We start from the raw sequence: 13,489 nt of genomic DNA, 5'->3' as shown, positions 1-13,489 counted from the left end.
TATTACTTTGGCTTTTATACTTGAGGATTTTATGTACAAGCACAAATTTAACTTTTGTAAAATGTAATACACAATTAAGAAATAAATATTCTTTCTATTGGCTTTTAGTAAATGCTAGAAACTTATCATATATTCTTTTCTTTCTTCTCTTCCTTTTTTTGGCGAGGCAAAAGTGATGTCATACAAATGGTAAGGGTCAAGGGTCTGAGATTAGATACATATGGTTCTATCTAACTGCTCTCTCTAGCTGCCCATATATACTTTTCTGAAACTGTTATGGGCCAGAACTCTGAACTTGAAATAAGGATTCTTACAAGGTGTAAAGTCAGTGGAATTGATGAGACAATGGTTATTTAGTTTAACATGGTGCTTAATAGTTCTCTAAGTTGAATATGATTGATTTAATCTTACAACAAATAATGGCTTCCTAGTAATATAATGATTGGTTTATACTCAGTGTAGAGCCAGATTCATTCAGAACAAGAGAAGACAAGCAGACTGGAGGCAGGAGCTTAAGCTCTCAGAGCCAAGGAGAAAGATTCATTTCCATCTTTATCAGCCTTGTGATGGCTAGCTTGTCCTCCTGAATTTTCTCCACTGAAACCAAGTCCCCTCTGAAGGCCACCATAAAGCTAGCTGAGGTGAGGTGAAGGAGACAATAAAGAATTTGGACTTTAACGTCTGGCTATTCTTGTGGTGATTACTCTACTAAAAAGAAGGCTGCCCCAGAGACCTCAAGAAAACCAAACCAAGAATACTATAATTTGGCATTAGAACATTATGTAAAACTATATTCAAGTCCTTAATTTCTTCCTTGCTTGTATTTTGCTAGATTTGTCTAAGTCTGGAAGAAGTTCATTGCATTTCCTATTATAATTTTGCTGTTTATTTCTCCCTAGGTGATGCAGTGAATAGAGAGCTAGGCTTGGAGTTCTGAAGACTTATATTTCTGAGTTCAAATCTAGCCTCAAGTACTTACTAGTTGTGTGACCCTAGGTAAGTCACTTAATCTCTTATTTCAGTTCCTCATCTGTAAAATGAGCTAGAGAAGGAAATAAACTTTTCTATCTTTGCAAAGAAAACCTCAAAGGGGGTCACCTGACTGAAGCACTTGAATAACAACAAATCATTCAATTACCTTCTCCTGTAATATTTAGATGGAATTCCATTCAGTATATTGCATTAAGTAATGATATTATCTGCAATGCTGTTAAGCATTATGTTGTTTACCTCTTTTAACCTTATCTATTTTTATTGCTCTATAGTCAGATTATTGCTAACTCTGATTTTTTGAGTCTGCCTGAATATTAAATTCTGCACATCTTTCATTTTTATTCTCTGTGGATCTATTTCAAGTGTGTCTCTTATAAAGAACAGTGTTGGATTCTGCTTTCTAATTCTTCCTGCTGTCTTCTGCATTCTTTTGAGTCTATCCTATTCATGTTTAAAACTATTGTGTATTTTCCCCAATTGTATTCTTTTTCATATATATTTTTTCTCTCTTAGCCCTTAGTCACATTCTTGACAAAGTATTTGGTGATGAAAGAGAAGGAATGAAATCAATATTACCATTTATAACTGAAATGAGCTCTTACATTTGGTTGTCCTCTTTCGCTTTTCCCTGATCAATAGCTCTTATCAGTATTTTCTTTCCTTTTATTCATTCAATAGGCAGCTACCCTATTTATACATTTTGTCTGTGACTAAAAACCTCTTTGATTTTTTACCTTCTTTTCTTCCTGTTCCAGTCTTTTTATTGTTGAATTTACTGTATTTTTACACCAAATTCAGTGTGTGTTCAAACCTTCTTTGACCAGTTCAGATAAGAATGAGGTTTATGTGATGCTTGCTTCTCCTATGTCATATTCCAATTTTGTGTATTTTTCATCTTGTAGGGATCAATTATGAGAAATAGTTCTACTCTTTTTCTTCTCATTTTTCCCCTCAGTGTAGTACCTTTTCCCCTATCTTTATATTCTTAAGATCTTTAAGACAGATTAACACAATCCTTAAACTTTTTGTCCTATTTAAATCAAATGAAAAATTATAGCTTTTTTAAAAACTGTGATTCTTGTCATCCCCTTCTACCTCTTTTTCCTTCTTTCTGCCATCCTCATTCCAGAAGGGAGCTGCAAGTGATTGCAGGCTACTTTGTATTTTTGTTCCATGAGTTGTCATGGTAAAAAAAAAAAAAATAATAAATATATATATATATATCACTAAGTTGCCAGTCATTTAGCATATTTAGCAGAGCTACTCCTTTGAATCTAGACTAGGTCTATTTTTTGGCTTTACTTTGGTACTATGCTTCTAGTATGGTAGAATTTTAAGTAGTAAAAGTACTAGGCTAAGATACATTAAAGCTAAAGCAGTTCATTTATTAATTTTTTTTAATACTAAAAGGAAGTGGGGAGAAACACTGCTTTAAAAGAAGTAAAAAGTTTTGATGCTGATTTACTATCAAATAAAATTCACATTTTTTGATGTTTCTCCTGAATTTGCGTTGATCTTGCTTTTATGTTTATTCCTTATTTGGTTTCTTAAGTGACCAAGGCAAATACTGATAAAACTGATCACCAATGGTATTATCATGAAACAGAACATATGTGAAGCTAAAAGAAAACCGAGAGGTTGAATTTTAGCTTCAGTCTCACTAGCACCAAGCTCTAAAAATCTAGGTTAACCAGTTCAAACCCTTTAATACTATTATTTGTACTGTTTTCATCTAAAGTCACTATCTATTTCCATTTTGACCTCTTTTTTTAGTTCAGCTTTTTATTGTCATTCCCTTTTAGTCATGAATCAATAGAGCACACTAACTCTAAGTGAATAAGATACTTTTCAAAACCTCTCCTAATTTGCATGATAATTATAAAAATATATTTGTATTACATACCACATTTTACTAAATGTGCTTTTTTAAAAAAATAGCTTTTTATTTTTCAAAATACATGCAAAGATAAGTTTTCAACATTCACCCTTGTAAAACCTTTGTATTCCAAATTTTTCTACTTCCCTCTCCACTTCCTTCCTCCCCTAAACACCAAGTAATCCAATATATGTTAAACATGTGTAAGTCTTCTAAACATATTTCAATATTTATCATGCTGCACAAGAAAAACCAGATCATAAGGGAAAAAAGAGAAAGAAAAAACCAAGAAAGCAAACAACAACAACAAAGATGAAAATACGATGCTGTGATTCACGTTCAGTCCCCATAGTCCTCTCTGAATGCAGATGGTTTTCTCCATCCAAAGTCTACTGGAATTGCCCTGAATCATCTCATTGTTGAAAAGAGCCAAGTTCATCACAGTTGATCATCACATAATTTTATGGTTGTTGTGTACAATGTTCTTTTGGTCCTACTCAGGTCACTTAGCATCAGTTCATGTAATCTCTCCAGGTCTTTCTGAAATCAGCCTGCTGATCATTTCTTATAAAACAATGATATTTCATTACATTCATCTACCATAATTTATTTAGCCATTCTCCAACTGATTGATAGTCATCTACTCAGTTTCTACTAGATGTGTTTCTCAGATAAGCCTTTTGCAAGTATTCTTCAGTTTTCAAATAAGGAACTTGAAGCTTAGTGGAGTTGTTATTTAATTAAAAAGAGTCACAAAATTGGTTAAATACTGGAGCTAGGACTTGGGACTTAGAGTCATCTCCTGATTACAAGTCCAGTACTCTTTTCCATTAGATCATGTTTATTCACCCATACATATTTGAAAAAGCAGCTGCCTATCTACTGACACATTCACTCCTTTAGAAGCAATTTTCAGACACTTTTTGGCATTGCATTTATATGCATGGATTAACAGTAATAAATAATATTTGATAGGAATGATGATAATGATAAAAACACTACATTTTCTTTTGTTAGCATAAAGGTACCTTGATATTTATTTCATTCACTATTACTCTGTAATTGTTTAGAGAGAACAAGACAAGATAAAATAGGCTTAAATTTTTGTAAGGAAGTTTTCTTGAAGAATGATTGAGTAATGGGACAAAATATCAAAGAGAGCTGTATAGTCACACTATATTGGGATATGATGCTTTAATTCAATTCAAAAAACATTTATCAAGCACCAATGTGGAGTACAATGGAAAAAGCAAACTGGATTTAGTAAGAAGACCCCATATTCAAATCCTTGCTATGCCACTTACTGAGACACCTTGGACAAATGACCCAACTTCTCTGAGCCTCAATTTCCTCATTTATAAAATAAAGAGAACTGGGTTAGTTGGTTTTGTCCTTCATTTTAGAAGATGATCAAAATGATATCACTAGGTTAAAGTCAAGTTATAGTGTATCTCACTATGGTTGATCAAACCAGTATGAACTCAGAATGCTCTACTACAGGTCAGGCAGAAATAGATCATATGAACATTTGGGGTGGATTCCCTAAATGTGTGCATTTCCTATTTCTTTTGAGCTACTTCAATTTTGTTTTGCTCATAGTGCACAGTATCTTCTCTGATGCGTGCATGACATGCGAGGTGGTCCTTTGCCAGCCAGTGTCTTCCATGTCACACAATCAATTCCAAAATTTGTATTTCTTTCTTTTCTTTTTAAAAAAAAATCATTTAGTATTTTATTCCCCTCCCCTTATATGCAAAAACAATTATAAACATTTGTTTTTATAACTCTTAAGTTCCAAATTCTCTTTCTTTCTCCCATCCCAATTAAGAAGACAGTTTGATATGGGTTAATCATGGATTGTTATACAAAACATTTCCATAATAGTCATGTTGTTTAAAAAAGACAATAAAGAAAGCTTTTAAAAAGTATGCATTCAAGACATGATCAGTTCTTTTCTCTTTGGATGGACAGCATTATTCATCATAAATTCTTTGGAGTTGTTTTGGATCATTATATTGAAAAAAACTAAGTTGTTAACAGTTGCATTGCTTTTTTCCAACTATTATGTGAGCACTTGCTTGTGTAAGTTTTCCATAAATAGTCTTTGTGGCAAGTGTATATGTGATATTTGAACAACATGGCCTGACAATCAGTTACGCTCTCTGCAATAGAATTTGAATGTTTGGCAGTTGATTTCTGAAGAACCTTTCAGTCTATGTTCCTCTAAACCTTAAAAATCCCTCAATAAATACTACCATTCAGCCCTCTTTGTGGTGGCCAGAAATTGGAAACTACGTGGATGTCCATCAATTGGAAATTGGTTGAATAAATTCTGGTATATCAATAGTATGGAATATTATTGTTCTGTAAGAAATGACCAACAGGATGATTTCAGAAAGGCCTGGACTGACTTACATGAACTGATGCTGAGTGAAATGAGCAGGACCAGGAGATCATTATATACTTTAACAACAATACTGTATGATGATCAATTCTGATGGATGTGGCCCTCTCCAACAATGAGATGAACCAAATCAGTTCTAATAGAGCAGTAATGAACTGAACCAGCTACACCCAGCAAAAGAACTCTGGGAGATGACTATGAACCACTACATAGAATTTCCAATCCCTCTATTTTTGTCTGCCTGCATTTTGGATTTCCTTCACAGGCTAAGTGTACACTATTTCAAAGTGCGATTCTTTTTGTTCAGCAAAACAACTATTTGGTCGTGTATACATATATTGTATTTAATTTATACTCTAACATATTTAACATGTATTGGTCGACCTGCCATCTGGGGGAGGGGGGAGGAGGGGAAAAATTGGAAAAAAAAAGTTTTGGAAATTGTCAACGTTGTAAAATTACCCATGCAAATATCTGGTAAATAAAAACTATTATTATTTAAAAATACATAAGTAAATACGACCATTACTTTTAATTATCACATTTCCCCCCTTCCTGAAATAAACTCTTGGAGGAAAAAGCTGTCTATAATCACAGAATCATAGATTTTAGCTGAAAGCGATCTTAGAAATTATCAAGTCTAACTCTAATTTAAAAGCAGGATTTGAACATGACTCTTCTTGATTCCAACTCTAGCACTCTACTACATCATACTTGTCTCTATTATTTCCATTTCCTTTTCTTTCATTCACTTAAGAAATGTTTGTAAGCCGGCTTTCCAACCTCATCACTCAACTGAAACTGTTCTTTTTAAAGCCAATGACTTCTTAGTTGCCAAAGGTGAAGGGCTTTTCTTAAATATTCTTCTTGGCTTCTTTTCAACTTTTGACATTTTGGATCACAGTTTCTGCCTAGATAATCTCTCCTCTTTGGGATTTTGTGTTACTGCTGTTAACAATGCATAATGAAGGCCCCATTCTTAGGAGTATGTGTAGCATGTTTTGCTTGATGCAGTCCCCATGTGGAGGTATTATTTTAAGTCTGCTAAATGATGACGAGCAGTCTTTTGATTGGCTGCTGAACTGGAAATTGTGCATTCAGAAGACACTAGCCAGTGCCAAAGTGTGACATGTTATGAGCCTCTGAATGGTGAAATACACCATACTCTTTGTATGGATACAGAGATCTGTTCTTTGCCACTCTGTACTTTCTTTGACTTGCTTTTAGGGGGAGGAGTATTAGAGATAGCCACAATAGTCTGAGCTTCAAAAAAGTGGAATGGTAAGATGCTTAAAAATACCGGAACTAGAGTCTATATGAGGTACTGTAGTCAGCCAAGATGGTTACTTTAGACCTTGTTCCTCTCCATCCAGCTCAGCAGCCAATCAAAAGACTGGCTAACATGAATTGATTATGTATTTACTTATGCTAAAATGGTGAGGAGCAAAGTTCTTATTCTTTTTTTTTTTAAATAATTTTTATTTACCAGATATTTGCATGGGTAATTTTATAACATTGACAATTGCCAAACCATTTATTCCAATTTTTCCCCTTTTTCCCCCCTCCCAGATGGCAGGTCCACCAATACATGTTAAATATGTTAGAGTATAAATTAAATACAATATATGTATACATGACCAAACAGTTGTTTTGCTGAACAAAAAGAATTGGACTTTGAAATAGTGTACATTTAGCCTGTGAAGGAAATCCAAAATGCAGGTGGACAAAATTAGAGGAATTGGGAATTCTATGTAGTGGTTCATAGTCATCGAGGAGCAAAGTTCTAAAGATCTCTGTTGATCCAGAATAGATTAAAGGCAATCAAAAGAGAGAAAATAATTCCAATAGTCATTGGGGATGATAGTCTATATAAATCGCATTATGTTATACATTATATTACAAATATACATTAAAAGGGAGAGTTAAATTTCTTTGACAGGTGAAGATAGGCATGTTAGTGATAGCAATCTGGTGAAAAAAGAGAGCCTCGATGAGCCATTTAAAAATACATGTAAGTAAATGGAAGAAATTTCCAAAGGAAACACAAACATTCTAGCTTTGAAATTAATGTTACATTTCATATGTGTAGTCAGTCTTCAACTTTCATGGGAGAAATGTTCTAGAAAATGGTGTGAAAGTAAAAAATGTGAATGTTGATACATTGAATCTGTGGGAAATAGAGGGTCTCATAACCACCAAAAACTATAACCTTTTGCTAGAGATTGCTGAAAATGGACTTTTCTGAAAATGTTTTTTAATAACAAAACATTAATTCTGATAATATGCAATTTTCCAAAGCCAGCATGAAATAATCCCCCAAAATGCAATGCACAAAATAAAATTGCTAACATGCAAAACATTTTCTTCCTAGTAATTCCCTAGAATTCTGTGACCTTTTGTACTATCATCTCAATTAAAAACAAACAAAAAAATATTTTAAACAATATTCACTTTTCATGATACATGAAACCTACAGTATCATATTGTACAACAAATAAAAAATTTAAAACGAACTCATTTCTTAACCTGATTCTTACCTTACATTACACTATTATCAAATTGTGCATACCCTTTGATCCAGCAGTGCTACTACTGGGCTTATATCCCAAAGAGATACTAAAAAAGGGAAAAGAACCCACATGTACAAAAATGTTTGTGTCAGTCCTCTTTGTGGTGGCCAGAAACTGGAAACTGAGTGTATTCCCATGAATTGGAGAATACCTGAATAAATTATGGTATGTTAATATTATGGAATATTATTGTTCTATAAGAAATGACCAACAGGATGATTTCAGAGAGGATTGGAGAGACTCACATGAACTGATGCTGAGTGAAATGAGCAGGACCAGGAGATCATTATACACTTCAACAACAATACTATATGATGATCAATTCTGATGATTCGACAAAGAGAAGATCTAATTCAGCTCCAATTGATCAATGATGGACAGAATCTGCTTCCCAGAGAAGGAACACTGGGAAATGAGTGTGGGCTACTTGCATTTTTGTTTTTCTTCCAAGGTTATTTTTACCCCCTGAATCCAATTCTTCTTGTGTAACAAGAGAACTCTACGGATCTGCACACATATATTGTATCTAGGATATACTATAACATATTTAACATGTATAAGACTGCCTGTCATCGAGGGGAGGGGGTGGAGGGAGGAAAGGGAAAAGTCAGAACAGAAGTGAGTGCAAGGGATAATGCTGTAAAAAATTATCCAGGCATATGTTCTGTCAATAAAAAGTTATAATAAAAAGATTGAGAAGAAAATAAAACTTTTTTTCCTCTTTTAAAAAAATGATCTGTGGGAAGACAGTTTTCTTTCTTCTGTGCAGAAGCTGGAGAAAATGACAGATGATGTTTGTTATTGTTTTTGCTTTATTTTTGATGTAGCCACTTTTGCCAAAATGTTTTTTCTCTTTCTTTCTTTCTTTCTTTCTTTCTTTCTTTCTTTCTTTCTTTCTTTCTTTCTTTCTTTCTTTCTTTCTTTCTTTCTTTCTTTCTTTCTTTCTTTCTTTCTTTCTTTCTTTCTTTCTTTCTTTCTTTCTTTCTTTCTTTCTTTCTTTCTTTCTTTCTTTCGTATGCTTCTTTGGAAATAATATATTGGAAAATCTTGATAATTTAAAAACTATATATATCAAATAATGAAATTTATTTTAAAATGACAAAAAAAGAAAGAAGAAAAAGTGTGAAGATTTCTCAACAATATTGTTGAGAGAATTAATAGAACTTACCAATTGATTATATGGAGGATAACAAAGAAGGAAAAGTAAAAAATGACAACTACAGAGAAACTACGACTACCTGCATGATTGGATACAAAATTAAGTGGACATAAGAGAACAAATTATGTAATGACTACAATAATGTAAAATAAAATAATAACTTTGGTCAGTGTAATAATCGTGACTTCAGAAAACTGATGAGCAATCATTTATCCTATCTTTTGGCAGAAAGATTATAATAGACTAGAGATGCAGATTAATTTATGTATTTTAAATATGGACAATATTTGGTTTTATTTTGCTCAACTATATGCTTGTGTGTTACAACTGAGTATTTCTATTTTGGATGGGACAGAGGAAAACTGTGGGGTAGTAATCATGATGCAAAATAAGAAAAGAGGCATAAATGACACATGAAATACAAAGAAGAAAACAAAAAAACCTCTGAAAGCTACAATGCAGTTTTGCTATTATATATTTATATATTATAATTATATTTAATATACAAAACCAAATTGTATGTAATGAGGCTTTTAGTTTAATGTAAGACTCTCCTTTTCTTTGCCTATTAACATATTTATGCAAATTGATGGTTAAATTTATGTAAAAGAAGCTGAAGAATAGAAATAAAGAATTTGAGTCTGGGTCATTGGAGTGAACAGTCATGCCATTAGGAAGGAAAAGAAAAGTTTCAGGAGGAAGATTAATGTTAATGGAATATACAGGAGGACACATCTAACAGGAGGATGGAAACAATTAGAAATCAGGAGATGGACTGGGGATGGATTGATATGTTGATGTGAAAGTCAACCATCTAGAAGCGATAATTGAAACTACGGAAATAGATCAGCTAGCTGAGACAGAAGGTACAGTAAGGTAAGATAACTGAGAGGACAATGTTAGGATATCAGGAGAGTAAGAACTTGTGAAGGAGACTAAGAAGAATCAGAAGAGAGCAGTGTTGTGGAATCTAGTGGAGGAGAGGATCAAAGAGAAAGTGGCCAACAGTGCCAAATATGGCAAATAGATTAGAGAGAATGTCATGAGAAATGACCACTGGATTTAATAAATAAGCAAGATGCCAATATTGAATGTGAAATGAAAAGTTTCTGCACAGTAGTAGGGACAGAAGCCAGATTGTGGAAGGTTGATGAATGAGTGGATAGTGAAGTTTGACAGTGAAAAGGAGAGAAAGGACGACAGCTTGAGAAGACAGAGATCAAGGGAAGGTTTTTATTTTTATTTTTATTTTGTTAAAGAAAGGGGGTGACTACTATATTATAGATTTGTTTAATTTCTTGAAACATGCTTTTCTTCAGCAGTATCCAGACTGTCCTTGGTGGTACCATTTGTCTACATTACATACCAAGTATCTTTGTTTTTTAATCTTCTAACATTCTCACTCTAACTATAAAGGATTTATCAATTATTTACATTTGTCTCCAGTGTTCCAAGTTTATCTTTCCAAACTTCTTCCCCAATTTGCCTTTTACTCCATATTCAGAAACTTATTCAAACAATATTACTTAATTGAAATATTAATGTCTATACCTATGAACAGGTCCAAAATTATAAATTCCTAGAGAACAAGGTCAGGATATGGAGCCTAACCTTAGATTTAACAAATATAGGGAGTTTTTGGTGAGGAAATATGGGTTAACATCTTCTTTACTACTTAAGTGTTAAATGATTTGCTCAGGGTGACAAAGCAAATTTATGTCAGAAGTAGGACTTGAAACCCAGGTCTTCCTGGCTGAAAGCAGTTGTTTCTTCATAATCTTTTGGACAATGGATATAACTTCATAATTCTTTCTGTGTGTTCCCTGTCACAAAAATGCCCAATAAATGATTTTGATCATGAGGTTAAAAATGAAACTCATTGATAATATATTCTATGCATAGTTTGCCTCAATACTATTCACTGTGATACAACCATCAAAGTATCAACAAATACTGTCAATGTTTGTCCAAAAAAAATTAGAACCAAAAACTTTAACTGAATTATTCTTTAAAAATTATCTGGCTGTAAAGGGCTAGAACTGAGCAATGCCCTTGGATAATGAAGCATGTGAGACTAATTGCCAATTGGACAGTTCCCTATTAACTTGTTTGAAGGTTGACCCTCCCCAGCTGTTCTGTGCTGACTTGATTGGTGGGACAAAGAGGGGGAAGTGACTTGTGTGGGAGGAGTAGGAGGAGGAGTTGAAACTTGGGTCACGGAACTCAAGCTCTCTCCCATTAGAGACCTGGTTGGAGGATGACTGTAAAAGATCAAGAATAAAGACGTTTAGTGATCCTGACTCCGGCTGATTTCTGAGAAGACAGAGTTCCAGCATCTGGCCCTAGTTCTTTTATAGTTTATGAATTTTGTTTATTTTTTTCTTCTATTGTAAAGGGCATAGCATTTTCTATAATGTTATATTAATAATATTAATTAATTGATTGAATTAAAAGGGCAAAGTAGACAAAAAAGGCAGAACAGTATAAGCAATATAACTCAGAGAGATAAATGACATTAAGGTGCAAAAAATAATAAATGATATTAAGGTGCAAAAATATTATTTTTTTACCTTAAAATGTTTGTTTTCATGCAAACATTTGTATTATATGATTAAGATGTTTGTTTTCATTAAAAAATATTTGAACCTTATTTTACAGACTCTTACCACAATATATCATCTATAACCTTAAAGGCATTTTGAATTGCATAAATAAAATATTATTTTAATGTCAGATGATAAGCTATTCTTTCTTCAAACATTATGAAAAGTTAAAATATTCAACCTCTTTCAAAAACTATGGATTCTATAGCATTTTAAAAATAATTTTAAAACATTAAATTAATTTAAATTTACATTCTTTAATTTTATAAAATAGTTTAATACTATAGCATCTTTTAGGTTTTCAGAGAATAAAAGAATTTAGGGCTGGAAGGAAACCCAGTGGCTGCTAAATCTAAGTCATATAAGACAAAGAACCAGACCTCCCCCTTCTTTATCTCTTCCTCCCACAATACTCATCAAAAACTCATTCAAGTCTTTGCTTGAAGATTTCCATTTCATTCTACTTGAGGTTGCTGTATATGTTAGGAAGTTTTCCTTATACAAGACTAAATTTGCTTTTTTGAAACTTTCCTCCTGTGTTCCCAGTTCTGACAACTCTCATCTTCCACACATCTTTCAAATATGTAAAGACAACTATCATGTTCCCCTTGTTTTTTCTTCAGTTACTTCATCTTATATTCATATAACTTTAGCTTTAGATAATTATTTTTATTTTAAGCAAAAAAATGACTATAATAGAGGGGCAAAGTTATAGAATTTTTAAGTCATAGTACTTCTTTCTCAATCATGTAAAAGCAATAGTTTAGCACTTTATGTACCATTATAGAACTTGTTAATATATCTTAATTAACTTATAAAAAATTACACTAACCACAGAAAATGGAAAACTTGCTTTTTTACTCTTGGAATTCTTCATATTGTATACCTAATTTATATATTCTGATGTTTTCATTTAGCCAGACTTTTAAGAGATATAAGGACTCCTAGGATAGTACCAATACAAATAGGCATATATACTATAGTCAATATATAAGTACAATTAAATTTTTTAAAAAATTTGGGGGAGTGGGATAAAGTATAATATTAGCAACATTAGGTATCTTCTGATATATTGAGTAATTAGTTATTTTAGTAAATTGAATTTAGTTCAATTCAATAAACATTTGCTATGTACATAGGAATGTATCAGATGTTAAAAGAGTTTAGATAAAACAGAGTCCTTATATAAAAATGTAACTGCAATACTTTAATAAGTGATGTTAAAAATAGGAATAAATTAGATAGTTGATTCTTAGTATATTTATGCTGTAGTAAAAAAAATAGTTTAGAGGAATGGTATTTCAGCTATGAAAGACATGCTATAAAAGCAACTGAATATTAAGGAGCACAAAAACAAGAACAACAACCTACCAAAAAATGTCCTTATTAGAAGTAATGAAATAAAAAAAAATCTGGCAAAATATATTTATAGTAGGTCCTGAAATATCATCTTTTGTTTTTTATTCCTATTGGGGCTCATAATTCTAAACAAGAATTGTGCAAAAATTTCATAATAAACTTTGAACAGATAAAAGAGCACCATGTAAAATGTTTATTTTTTAATGACTTAAAATTGAGGAAAATAAGAAATATCAATTAGTTTCCAGTAAATTAAAATAAGTTATTTTAGTTGTGTTTGACTATTAGTGATCCTATTTGGGATTTTCTTGGCAAAGATATTACAGTGATTTGCCATTTCTTTCTCCACTTTACAAATGAGTAAATAAAGGAAATAGTTAAGTGACTTGTCTAGGAACACACAGCTAGTTAGTGATTTGAACTCAGATTGATGAGTCTTTCTGACTTTAGGCCTAGCATTCTATCTACTTTACCACATAGCTGCCCTAATCTAATCATGTATCTTACACTAAAGAATTCAATATT

At 32.4% G+C, this 13,489-nt stretch overlaps 1 protein-coding gene and 1 long non-coding RNA gene across 10 annotated transcripts in view; one reads left to right on the top strand and one right to left on the bottom strand.

Moving 5' to 3' along the window:
• The window catches only part of PIBF1 (progesterone immunomodulatory binding factor 1), a 266,914-nt gene that overhangs the window by 95,127 nt on the left and 158,298 nt on the right, over positions 1-13,489 (bottom strand). The window lies entirely within an intron of this gene.
• LOC141560680 (uncharacterized) overlaps positions 1-13,489 on the top strand; it is a 181,157-nt gene that overhangs the window by 148,572 nt on the left and 19,096 nt on the right. The window contains exon 2 of the long non-coding RNA XR_012487777.1: positions 900-996. This is a non-coding gene — a long non-coding RNA (uncharacterized LOC141560680). The remainder of the gene's footprint in view (positions 1-899; positions 997-13,489) is intronic.

Source organism: Sminthopsis crassicaudata, chromosome 3, assembly GCF_048593235.1.
Source record: "Sminthopsis crassicaudata isolate SCR6 chromosome 3, ASM4859323v1, whole genome shotgun sequence".
Classification (NCBI taxonomy): Eukaryota; Metazoa; Chordata; class Mammalia; order Dasyuromorphia; family Dasyuridae; genus Sminthopsis; species Sminthopsis crassicaudata.
The sequence above is the reverse complement of the archived record's forward strand: the minus strand, read 5'-3'. Positions and strand labels throughout refer to the sequence as shown.